At 44.6% G+C, this 12,194-nt stretch overlaps 1 protein-coding gene and 1 long non-coding RNA gene across 4 annotated transcripts in view; one reads left to right on the top strand and one right to left on the bottom strand.

Annotated features, from left to right (window-relative positions):
• Nucleotides 1–12,194, top strand: part of LOC143434839 (uncharacterized) — a 79,414-nt gene that overhangs the window by 50,071 nt on the left and 17,149 nt on the right. Inside the window, exons 6-7 of one of the 2 annotated variants that reach the window (XR_013104645.1) lie at nt 1,144–1,226; nt 1,829–2,043. This is a non-coding gene — a long non-coding RNA (uncharacterized LOC143434839). Of the gene's footprint in view, nt 1–1,143; nt 1,227–1,828; nt 2,044–12,194 lie in introns of those variants that run through there. The other variant, XR_013104646.1, reaches the window with a different exon arrangement.
• The window catches only part of Creg2 (cellular repressor of E1A stimulated genes 2), a 40,667-nt gene that overhangs the window by 20,608 nt on the left and 7,865 nt on the right, over nt 1–12,194 (bottom strand). The gene's annotated exons all lie outside the window — the stretch shown is intronic.

The raw sequence follows: 12,194 nt of genomic DNA, 5'->3' as shown, positions 1-12,194 counted from the left end.
TAAGACCCTCACCCTAGCTTCCTGGAAGCCAGTATTCTGCTAGTAGCCTTCAGATGAAGATGTAGAATTCTTAGCTCCTCCTGCACCATGCCTGCCTGAATAGTGTCATGCTCCCACCTTGCTGATAATGGACTGAACCTCTGAACCTGTAAGCCAGCCCCAGTTGAATATTGTCCTTATGAGAGTTGCTTTGGTCATGGTGTCTGTTCACAGCAGTAAAACCTTACCTAAGACAAAAAGCTATACTGTGGAATACACTGTGACACACAACAGCTTCCACAATAAGGTTTTTTGTTGTTGAAGGATGGAGTACGAGTACAAGGGGAGGTGAGGGGGCATGAGTGGGATTAGGGTACATGATGTAAAATTCACGAAGAACCGATAAAAAGTTCTAAAAAGGTTTACTGATTTCTTTAGCAGAAAAACAACAACAACAACAAAGCTTCTATCTGAATTCTGAGTTTCTCAGAGTGAAATCAAGCAGCGCAGACGCTTGGCAAAAGCATTCAGAGGAAACTGTGTTTTCTTACGTTTCCTTATTCATTGGGACTAGAGACTTCTCTCACTCACTGCAGAAGTCTTGTGATTCAACAAACACTGACCAGCCAGTGGGGCAGGAAAAGCTGGAGAAAGAGACACTTATGTGGGGAGGGAGGGTAAAACCCGCTCTCCTGTGAGGGGCGAGTCACTATCTGAAGTTTCTCCAGGTTTCCCTTCATAGCTGGATTTTCTCATTTCTCTCATCCCAACAGGCTTGGAATATGACAAGCTTTACCTTCACCAACTGAATACTATGTGTATTAGAACAATGTTAACTTTATATATATTTTTCTATGTGCAAAGGAAAATTCCCCTCAGCGGCAGGGCTTTAAAGCAGACCCACAGGTCTAGGGAGTGGGACTCACGGAATTCCTGCTGAACAGATAAGCCCCACCACACACTCAGAAGCCTGGAGGTTGCAAAAGCAGGCAGTTTGACTTAGTCCCTGCCGCCACACAGTTCTTTTATTTCCCTGTAGAGATCTGTGTGCCAGTGTGTGCACTCTTGTTCCTGCATGTGTGTTCATGTGCACATGTGTGCGGATCCCCTGGGCCTGATGTCAGAGATCTTTCTTGATCTCTCTCCACCTTTATTCTGTTTGAGGCACTGTCCAGCAAGCTCAGAGCTCCCCCATGAGACCAGTTTCACCAGCCAGCTGTTTCCTCCTTCTGAAGCTGGAAATGCAGGTAAGCTGCCATGACTACCTAGCTGTGAGTTCTGGGGATCCAAACCAACTGGTCGCTTGCTTATGGAGCAAACACTCAAGCTGCTGGGCCACTTCCCCAGCCCAACGTCTGTATTTTGAAACACTTAGACTATAAGTAGGCACAATCGTGACACTCCTGAAATACCGAAGGGAGGCGTGGCATACATTAGAATGAATGATCATGTTTTGTCCTCATTTGCAAGCACAGTTAAACTAGCACACTCGTCTGCAATAGGTTAAATGAATCGCTCCCCCAGAGAGGTTCAGATGCCAATCTCCAGAATGTGTGTGCCGTGTCTTATTCCACAGATTAAGCTATACACCTTGAGAAGGAAAGATGATCCCATATTAGCTCGTAGATAAAATGTAATCAGAAGAGTCTTCACAAAGGCAGAGTGTGAAGTGGGCAGCAGAATCAGGATGGCAGTAGCAGGCTACAGTGGGTGAAGTCTGGGGCTCTGAGCTGAGGACTATGGATACTCTCTTTGAGCCTTCAGAAGGGAGCAAACCCATGGACTCCTTCCTTTTAGCCTTGTAACTCTCACTGTGGTGGTTTGAATATTTGTGGCCTTGTTGGAATAGGTGTGGCCTTGTTGGAAGAAGTGTGTCACTGTGGGGGTGGCCTTTGAGACCCTCTTTCTAACCACGTGGGAGCCAGTCTGCTCCTGGCTTCCTGGGATGAAGATGAAGAACTCTCAGCTCCTCCTGCACCATGTCTGCCTGGATGGTGCCATGCCTTGATGATAATGGGCTGAACCTCTAAACCTGTAAGCCAGCCCCAATTAAATGTTGTCCTTATAAGAGTTGCCTTGGTCATGATGTCTCTTCTCAGCAATGGAAATCCTAACTAAGACACTCTAAACTAGAATAAATCTAACCTACATTTAAGCACCAAAGTTAGTGTTAACAGAAGGAAGTGAATCCACCATTCCTCAATACCCGCCTCAAATATTCCCTACATTCCACCAGTAATCACTGTATCCCACTTTATGCTAGAGGCTCTGTGCACTTGTGGGGCTAGTAAGAGGTGGAAGGACAAAGCTCTACTCCCTTGAAGTCTGCAGCCCAGCAGAAAAGGCTGGCAAGCTTGTTGCACAATTAATGGTCTGCTTGCTGGATGACATGGCTCCTTCTTGTGTTCTAGGGGTCAAGGACAGTTGAATCCTGGGGAATTCATTCCAATTAGATGAAGTTGTAACAGGAGGGGCAGTAAGACAGAAGTGTCTCCTGCCATGACAGAGACCCCTGCCCATTCTATGACTCATGGGCACAGACAGAAGTTGCTATCTGTGAACCAGGAAGCTACTGAATACACCTTGGCCTTGGGTTACCTAGAGTCTAGAGCTGTGAGAAGTGAAAACCTGACAAGATAATTCAGTCCATGGTCAGTACCTGTATATAAGCCACTGGTCTGTAGTGGATGCCTGTGGTGTTATATAAGCTGCTCTGTCGATGGCCTCTGTTACAGCAACTGAGAGGGTAAGATAGTGTCGGTGAGACCAAGAAAAGGCAGAGAGGAGAGTGACGTCAGACTACACATGTGGAGGAACACATCACCTAGGCCTTGACAGGCATGTTCAAGAGTTTTATATCTTTAAAGAGTTTATTTTTATTATTTTAAATTTTGTGTGCATGTATGGCTATGTGCAACCAAGTGTGGATGCCCCTGGAGACCAGAGGCATGTGATTCCCAAGTCACCCGACGTGGGTGCTGGGAACTGAACTCTCGTCCCCTGGAAGAACAATACCAGTCTACATTCTTGACCGATGAATTGTCTACAGCCCAGGAGTCTTAAATCTTATCCTGAATGAAAGAGCACGGAGCAATTTGAACAGGATGAAAGAATGATGAGATGGGCATTTGGAAGCTATCCTTAGACTTCAGACACAGAAAGGGTTAAAAAGGGGGCCAGTGGGGATCCAGGGAGACTGGTCTGGAACATGTACAAAAGGTAAGAGTGTCCACAAGGACGGTGCAGAGAAGGTGTGAGCTGTTTACAGGTGAGGAGGGCTATCCTGCCTGATAGGAGAAAAAGCAGCTCAGGGCATCACATGGGGGTCTCAGAATACACGGGCAGAAGACAGCCCTGGGGATCTAAGAGGAGACTGAGTTCAAGGTACCCAGGAAGCAGATGTGTCTGGGGCTAGAGTTCAGATGAGATATATTGGCTGAGAATAAAAGTAGGGAGTTGTTGGGGGTGGGAGAACAAAGCGAGGAGAGTTGTAGAGGAGAGGGCACCAACCATCTCCAGGCCAACGTTGGGATAGCCTGCTAGTGTGCGTCTTCATGGGTCTATTTACAGTAAGTCTCATGAATTATTTCAGTGCAAGTCATAGGATGAAAAGAATACTCAAACAACCCGACTCAGCGTATGGCACACTGTTGAGGCTAGGTCTGTTGGCTTTGAAATGCAGGTAGATTACCCCGTTCCCCTTCCTCCTACCACTGTTTCCAGCTTGACTTGTTAGACTTAGAATTACCTGGAAGATGAGCGTGCCCTTGGGGGATTTTATTAGTTGGGTTAACTGAGATGACAATACCCATCCTTAATGTTGGGAACAGCACAAGAGGGGCCAGCCCTTGGAAAGAAAGAAAAAGAGGCGGAGCCAAGCACTAGCCTGCATGCACTAATCCTGTTCACTGCCATTGAGTGTGGATGTCATGCAGCATTTCCAAGTTCCTATGACTTGACCTCCCCACAGTGACAGAGCACAACCTGAAATTATGAGTGAAACAACCCTCCTCTCTCCAGCTGCTTTTGTCTGGGTATTTTATCATAGCAACTGGAAAAGAAACGAAGACGTGCTGATATGAAGAGGCTGCAGACAGGGGAGACAGGTAGACAGAAGAGTCAGGCCATCTGGGACTGAACCCCAGCCCCATGGCCATTTGCGAGGTGGGTCCCTGTGCCAGTTCCTCATGCTTGTGGTACCTCAGTGTCCTCATTTGTGAAAACCCACAGCACCTTCGTCGTGAGCTTCTTGTAAGGACTACCCCAGTTTGTGTGTCGAGTGCCTAGAAAGCCTCATATATCACATATGTCGTGGGATGCTTGGAAGTTATGCAAACAGGGATCTGTGAGCTCATTTCTCCCTCTGTCTCCCCACTCCTGCAGAGAGGGAACAGCTGTTAATGACAACCACGACTGTTTGTTAGCACCGAGCAAGGGGCCGCACACTGAGACGGCTCATATCCACAGCAGCCTTGCAGCCAGTGACTCCTATTTTAGGGCAAAGGAAATTGAGAACCAGACAAATGGAGACTCTTAAAGCGAGGCAGATATTGGCAGATTTAGCACTCAGATCGATCAGGTACAAATCAGAAGCCCTCCACCTACTCCACTCAACGATAACTGCATCAAGGGTTCCCTGGCCACTCCTTTGAGACCCTCAGAGACTACTTGAACCAGAAATAAGCATCTGTTAGTAGACAAGGTGATGACTGGTTTCAGCTCAGTTTATGCTGTGGTCCAACGAGATGGTTCAGAAGCAGCACTGAAGGGGTCAGAGCTGGTCTCCATCTTGTTACAGCTAGTTCTAACCTAGCAGTCGGATTAAAGCCGAGGAACCCTTTGCTCACTTTCAGGGACACATTAATGATTCATCCCCACAAGCACTGATCAGTGGTTCCCTACCTGCCTGGCTGCCTGGCAACAGTGCAGACCCTGATGGGATTCCACCCTGACAGCACTCCTGAGACACCTTCTAATTCTTGCCCATTCTGCCAACACAGTCAAACCTGTCCTAGGTGGCAGGTCGGGCTGTCGAGTCCCAGCTACCTCGGATCACCCATGGCTCCTTAGCTTCTCTCAGAATCAGAACAGCTCCCTGTGAAGGCCCACTTAAGACCCACGGAGCTTTCAGGTGGCTTTGCATCATAGTAGTCTGGAGGTGTCCCCGGACTAATGGGCATCTTTTAATACTGACCCTCTGCATTGCTCATTCAGCTACAAACCCCACGCTTCTCCTGGCTTAGAGGTGTGCAGCAGAGAGTTCGAAGGAAATTGCCCACTGTTTTAAAGGAAAGAAGGCTGCTTCAGTCTGTCTTCTTGCCAGTGAGGATGTATCTGTCTCTCGAGACTTTGAAGACTTGCTTTGAGGACTTGCCATGTTCCAAGCAACTGCTCTCCCACTGAGCTACTACCCCCAGGCTGTGTCTGTAGGTCTGAGGCTGTTTACTTCAGAGCACTTGACATTCCAAGGTCCTATATTTTGGGGTACCATGTCTGAGTTCCAGGGCTGCTCATCTGCCCTGTTGTGGAGAGGCCTGGGTTTACCTCCCAGGGGGTTCCACATTCATGCGCATGTGTCAGAACTTGCTGTCTTGGGTCAACTCACCAGCGACCAGCATCAGGAAACAGCCAGAGTCTTTAAATCTTGTCCATGCAGGTCAAACATACAGTAAGTGCTCAGTTTGGAGGGAAAATATCTTGTTTCAATTATAGTATTTAATGTGTTGCTTTGTATATAATACACTTAATAGGTGTTTAATTGAATATATTATAAATTCAATTGAGGTTTAATCCAGTTTTATTATCTTACCTGTTTTTATATTATCAGAGTAAGAATTTCCCCCCACACAATCTTTTGAATCTGATTAATTAAAATCTGTTTTTCATAGGGGTATGCGTGTATGTCTGTACGTGCTGGGGATTGAGCCTGGGGCCTTGCATATCCCTAGCCAAAGTCTATTTTCTTACTCAGACATTGTATTACCTATATTCTAGGTAATTCATTCTCCAGTATTATCTTAGGAATATTAGTTAATGTCCTGATTGATGGAAAAGGCACAACCTATAGAAGTGAAGGAAAGGCACCAGGTGTGGTGATGTGTATCTGTAATGTTATCTCCTTAGGAGGCTGATGTGAAGATATCTGGATTCCAGCCCAGCAGACTTCTGATCTACACACACGCACACGCACACACACACACACACACACACACACACACACACACACACACACATGCGCACAAACATGCACACACCCTAAAATAAATTTTATAAAAAAAGAAAAATATTTTAGTGCTAGGGTTATGTTGTAGGCACATAACACTTACCTAGTATATGAAAAGTTGTCTCTAACCCTAGCACCAAAAAACCAAACCAAAACAAAAGTCATTTACCAAGAGTATGTGCTATTGGGATGTTATTATTGAATATTTAACAATTTTGTATTTCTTGCAATGAACTTGAAAAATTAGATATAAACAGAGGAGAAAAATATTCTTACAAATGTCTGAGAAGGGTCATATCTAGAATATAGATAGAAACCCTAGAATTCAACAATAAAATGATAAATGACCCAGCTCTCCTAAGAAGAGGACAAATGGACAATTGACTCACAACAGAATATTCAATACCACAGCCCTCAGGGACGGCACATCAAAACCACCATGCAATGTCACTCCCACAACTGGACAGACCGAATCAAAAAGACAGACAAGATGGGCCAGGGTATGGAGGAACCAAAATCCTCAAACATTGCTGCTGAGAGTATAGCATGGTGTGGCCATGCAGGAAGAAAGCTTGGTAGGTTAACCATGGAGTTAGCATGTGATCTGGCAAGTCTACTCCCAGCTATTTGGCCACTACAAGGAATGGATTATTGATAAATGTAAAATAATGCTCCTTGGGAATATCAAGATAGGTTTTAAAACATCACTCACAAAATATCACACATCATGACTTCCATTTATATGGTATCCATAATAAACCGATAAGTTAGTTAAATGTCCAGAAGAGATAAGTCCATAGAGATATCATCTATGGGGTTTCGGCCCTTGAATAACACATTTTCATTCTCCTTAACAAGCTAAGTGCTTTTTGAAGTATCTACACATATGGGTATTACCACCTTGTTTTATATTTAAGTCATTCCTGTCTAAGATGGGAACCTTTCCCGCAACATTTGTGAACCAGAAGGAGTTGACAGACAGAAAGGGTAGTATAACAACAGAGGAACTAGAAGATAGTGAATTAAGAACCAGCTGGGAACTCCAGGGTCTAAACCTCACAGAGAGAGGGAAGTGGCTGTCAGTTGCTAAGAGGTCCACCCACAGAAACAGGCAGAAGGCAGAAGAAAAGCCTGGACACCTGCCCATCCAGCTTTCTCTTTGCAAAGTCCTGCATGCCCTTTGAAGGCCACTGAGATGGCTTTAGCTCCAGAACTGGGCAGGAATATTTAGGCAAAGAAGAGGGGGTGACATGGATCTCTGCATGCACACACACATGTACACACATATACATACATGCATGCTCACATATACACACATATACATATATGCACACACATACATACATGTGCACGCACACACACACCACTTACTTAAAGGATTTATTGATTGCTTTCAAGGGGCATGAATGAGAATTAGGAAAGAATTTGGATTTGGCTTCTGGGTCTGATTAGGGCTGGATCCTGTGCTTTGAAACATGCCACATCTCTTGTGGATGCAGTTCTGCAAACAGAGTCACCACAGGCATTGCCTCAGTTGCTGCCAGCAGCTGCTTACAACAGGCTTACCTGATGGAGCTCAACTAGAAGCCGCTGAGTCAACAGGACGCCTTCCAAAGGGCCCATGCAGTTAGCAGACTTGGTTTCAGGCTGAGTGGAGGCTTACCCCAGTTATTCACATTTATTCTCATTTGTTTTTGTTCTCTGAAGCAGGGTCTTGCTATGCAGCCCTGACTGGTCTGGTACTGGGATTACAGGAGTGTACTGCCCACCTCACTCCACATTTTATTCTCATAAGAACAATTAAACATGAAAACAAGGCATGGCCACTCCTACCCACACCTGCAATCCCAGGGTTGGCAGGAAGAAAGAGGTGGATTCTGGGGGGGAACAACAAAAATGTGAAGAGAGATAGAGGACACACATGTGCGTACACACACACACACTAGTGTACACACACATGAGTGCACACACATATATACACACATGGGTGTATACACATGCACATGCTCATACACACATGCACATCCATCCTCAAGCACACAGGTGCACACAGGTATACACATGCATACACATACACACATACATATGTGCACATACATGCACACAATACACACTTGCACACATACATACATGTGTGCACACACACACACACGAGTGCACCCACACATATATACACACATGGCTGTACATACATACACACATGCTCATACACATATGTACACACACCTCAAGCACACATGCACACATATGCACATACACACATACATACTTGCACACATGCATGCACACACATGCACATGCATACATGGATGTACACACACATACATACATACACACACAAACACCATGTTATGGTGAAGGGACTACAGTGGCCATCAGCCATTGTTATTTCTAGAACTTCTCTTTACATCTCACAAGGGAATCATTAAATTCAGCACCAACTAACTCAGTTGTTTCTCCTCAGTCAGGACTGAGGGGGCTCTGGGCCCTGGGAACATCTGTGACACCCCCTTTCTTTTAATCAAAAGCCTTTTGGGGAAGAGGAGAAATGTCTCTAAAACCTTGTTTATGATGATCAAGTCAGGCTCTCTGAGCGTTTGTCCGATCTCCCTTCAGTATGTTTTGAATTCAAGAAAAGCATTTATTAACTCTTTTGGTTCCGTGAATATCCCAGTTATCAAAATGAAAACTGACCCATTACCATCCAGGAGAATGTAAATCAATAAAACGCCCTTCCTGGTCCAGAGGGCTTGCTAGCCTGCTCATTAATAAGATACAGCGCTGAAGACCACAGTTCAAGTCTGTGTACTACAGAAAGGGAGAAGCTACAACAGAATTTTCTCCTCTGAGTTGCTGTCCTTAACAGTCACCACCGATTAGGTTTTCACACAGCGTAGTGTCTGAGTGTAAGTTCTCTTGGGGGTTGGGCACTTGCCCATGCATATGTGCATGTATGTGCTGACTGGAAAGGGGGTTGGGCACTTGCCCATGCATATGTGCATGTATGAAAGGGAGATGCAGGAAGGACTGCTGGTTGCCAGGATCTCTTTAAGATGGAGTCTTTTTCAATTTACCATCTTAACCTGGGCTGGGAAATAGATTCCCAGCCCTAATTCATTTAATTAATTAAATGAAGAAACCACAGTGCCCAAATGTAAACAGACTAATTAAATAAAGCGCTTGAAATAAACTAATTATTAATAAAGACATATGTGTGGGTCGTGATGGCTGACAGTAGAGAGCCCTCCTCCCTTGCTGTTCCTCAGACTGAATCCTTCCCATTTCGAATATTTCAATTATCAAATGCAGACTGAGCGCACCGAAGACATGCAGTGTGACCACTCACTGTGTGCATACATCGTGTGGCGATTACCACAATCAACTTAGCGCATGCATGCTGGTCCTTGCTGAGCGTTTGAGCCTGACGTTGTCCTGTGCCCCACTCCTCTCTTCCCTGGCTCGAGGGAAGCACTGTCTATTTTTTGTTTCCATGAGTTTAACTTCCTTAGATTCTACGTGTATGTGAGCTCATTCACTATTTTTTGCCAGACTCTCACTTTAGTTTCAATTTACAGTGGACATGAGCTATCGAATGGGCCAAATTACGGTTATTCACAGGCCTTTCTTGGCAGCACTAGAGATGAATTTTAGGCTCATGAATGTCTTCATCTTCCAGAAGCCTCAGGCTCACGATAGATCATCTTCAGACTGTACGTCTGTATACTTCCCAAGGTAGGCCAAGGGAGTGACAAGGCTGTCATTAATAAGTCTCTTTGTCTCTGCCTTCCAAGTGACAGAAATTCTTCTCTCAAGTTTTGGGGGCTTGCATTTTATAATTTACAACCTTTGCAGAATATACACACAGTTATCCCTTGGGATATCCCTGGGGAATTTTGTTCAGGAAGCATCTTGGATGCCAAAAATCTACAGGTGCCTAATGCCCTCTATAAAGTAAAAGTGTTATATTATACTTTATTTATGTAGTATGTGTGCATATGTACAAGTATGTGCATGTTATAGCACATGTGTGGATGTAAGAGGACAACTTGGGGGATCCAGTTCTCCATGCCATATGACTCCCAGGGATCAATCTTAGGTCTTAAGTCTTAGCTTCAGGCATCTGTGTCCACCAAGCTATCTCGCTGGCTTTCTAAAATAGAAGTATTTTAGTAGTAAAATTTGTATATCATCCCACGCTCCCCCACAGACTTTAAATCATCTCAGGTTTCTTATAACACTTATTTGATATAAATACTGTGCAAGGACTCACCATTCTGAACTGTTCAGGGGATAAAAGCCCGAAAATGTCAGTTTATGCTCCATATATACAGGTTTTTTTTTCTGTAGTTAACTGAATCTGTGGATGAAGCCCTCACAGAAGAGCAGTCCTGTGGTAGAATACGTAACATCCTGGATAACTGTTCTCACCCACAATTCACTACTGCAAGGCCTACTCAAGCAGACTCAAAGGGCCTTTAGATTCAACCCCCACATTCTCCTACATGCCAAGGGAAGTCTGAATATTTAATTCTATACCAGCAGCAACTTTCTTGGTCACAAGGACACATCAAAATGACCAATCTAGTGCTACCTATCTAGTACTTAATGTCACCTTAAATAGATTTATTTATTTTTATATGTATGAGTGTTTTTGCCTGCACATGTGTGCTGCATGCATGCAGTGCCCAAAGAGGCCAGTAGAGGGCATCTGAATCCGCTGAACTGGAGTTACACACAATTGTGAGTTGCCATGTTGGTGTTGAGAATCAATCCTGGGTCCTCTGCAAGAGCAGCCTGTACTCTTAACCATCAAACAATCTTTCAAGCCCTGGATGTCACTTTTGAAGAACAGATGAAGCACTTAAAATAATATGCCCTGGCCAGGACAATTTTACCAAGCTGACCTTAGTAACTTTATTGGGACATTAAGCAATAGAGAAACAACAACCACAACAACAAATCAGTAAAACATCTGACTAGGTGAGGTGGCACAACACAGCTTCATTTTACAAATTCACTTAAAAGCTCTTGGCCAGGATGAAGAGATAGCTCAGTAATTAAGTACCGGGTCATGGGTATGAGGACTGAAATTTGGATGCCAGCACCCTGGTAATAAGCAGATGTCTCACAGTCACCTGTAATGCTATCTCTGAGGGCTCTGTCAGCTTCTGCTGGCCTTCACATGGTTAGGCATGTGCACCTGCACACACATATCTGCACATACTCTCATAAACATACATGTAATCAAGACAATAAATCTGATAATAACAAGACTCTTTCTGGGCCATTGAAACGCTGTCTCACAGGAAGGAAGAAGTATGTGTTTTATCTCCCAAAATACCAGCTTCTCCCTCCTTTAGTTAAACTAATACCATGAGCAACATTCTCTTCATGGTTGTACTTCTTAAGACTCTGGAACCTGGATTCTCAATCTCCTCCACCCACTTCCACTTGGATTTAACTTTTACAAAAAGGATTTTTATTTATATGTATGAGTATATACCATATACACACAGGTACCTGTGGAAGCCAGAAGAGAACATTGGGATCCCTGAAGCTGGAGTTACAGATGGCTGTGAACCGCCTACCATGGGGCTGGGAACCAAACTCAGGTCTTCTGTGAGAGCACTAGGCACCATTAACTGACGAGCCATCTCTCCAGCCCCTGATGGAACCTTTTAATACACAGCCAGCTAATGGACCGGAATACCATTTTGAGTGATACGCTGTGGAGACCACTAAGTGGAAAGTGTTTTGTAGCTACCTGCCAAAGTACTTCTGCGAGCTTTGATCACAACGAGCCTGTGGGTCAGACTTTTAATTTAATAAATCTGGATATAAATAAAATATTAAGAGAGTTGGCAAAGCGAAGCAGCAGGCATCGTGATCTGTTCCGAGAAAGAGCGAACGCCTGGTCATTTAGGGCCCTGGAGGGTTCTGCTGACTTGCCTTATGGAAGAGTTTAGCAGAGAAATGGGAGGATCTGAGTGGC

Source organism: Arvicanthis niloticus, chromosome 17, assembly GCF_011762505.2.
Source record: "Arvicanthis niloticus isolate mArvNil1 chromosome 17, mArvNil1.pat.X, whole genome shotgun sequence".
Classification (NCBI taxonomy): Eukaryota; Metazoa; Chordata; class Mammalia; order Rodentia; family Muridae; genus Arvicanthis; species Arvicanthis niloticus.
Note: the sequence above shows the minus strand (reverse complement) of the source record. Positions and strands in the feature narration are given on the sequence as shown.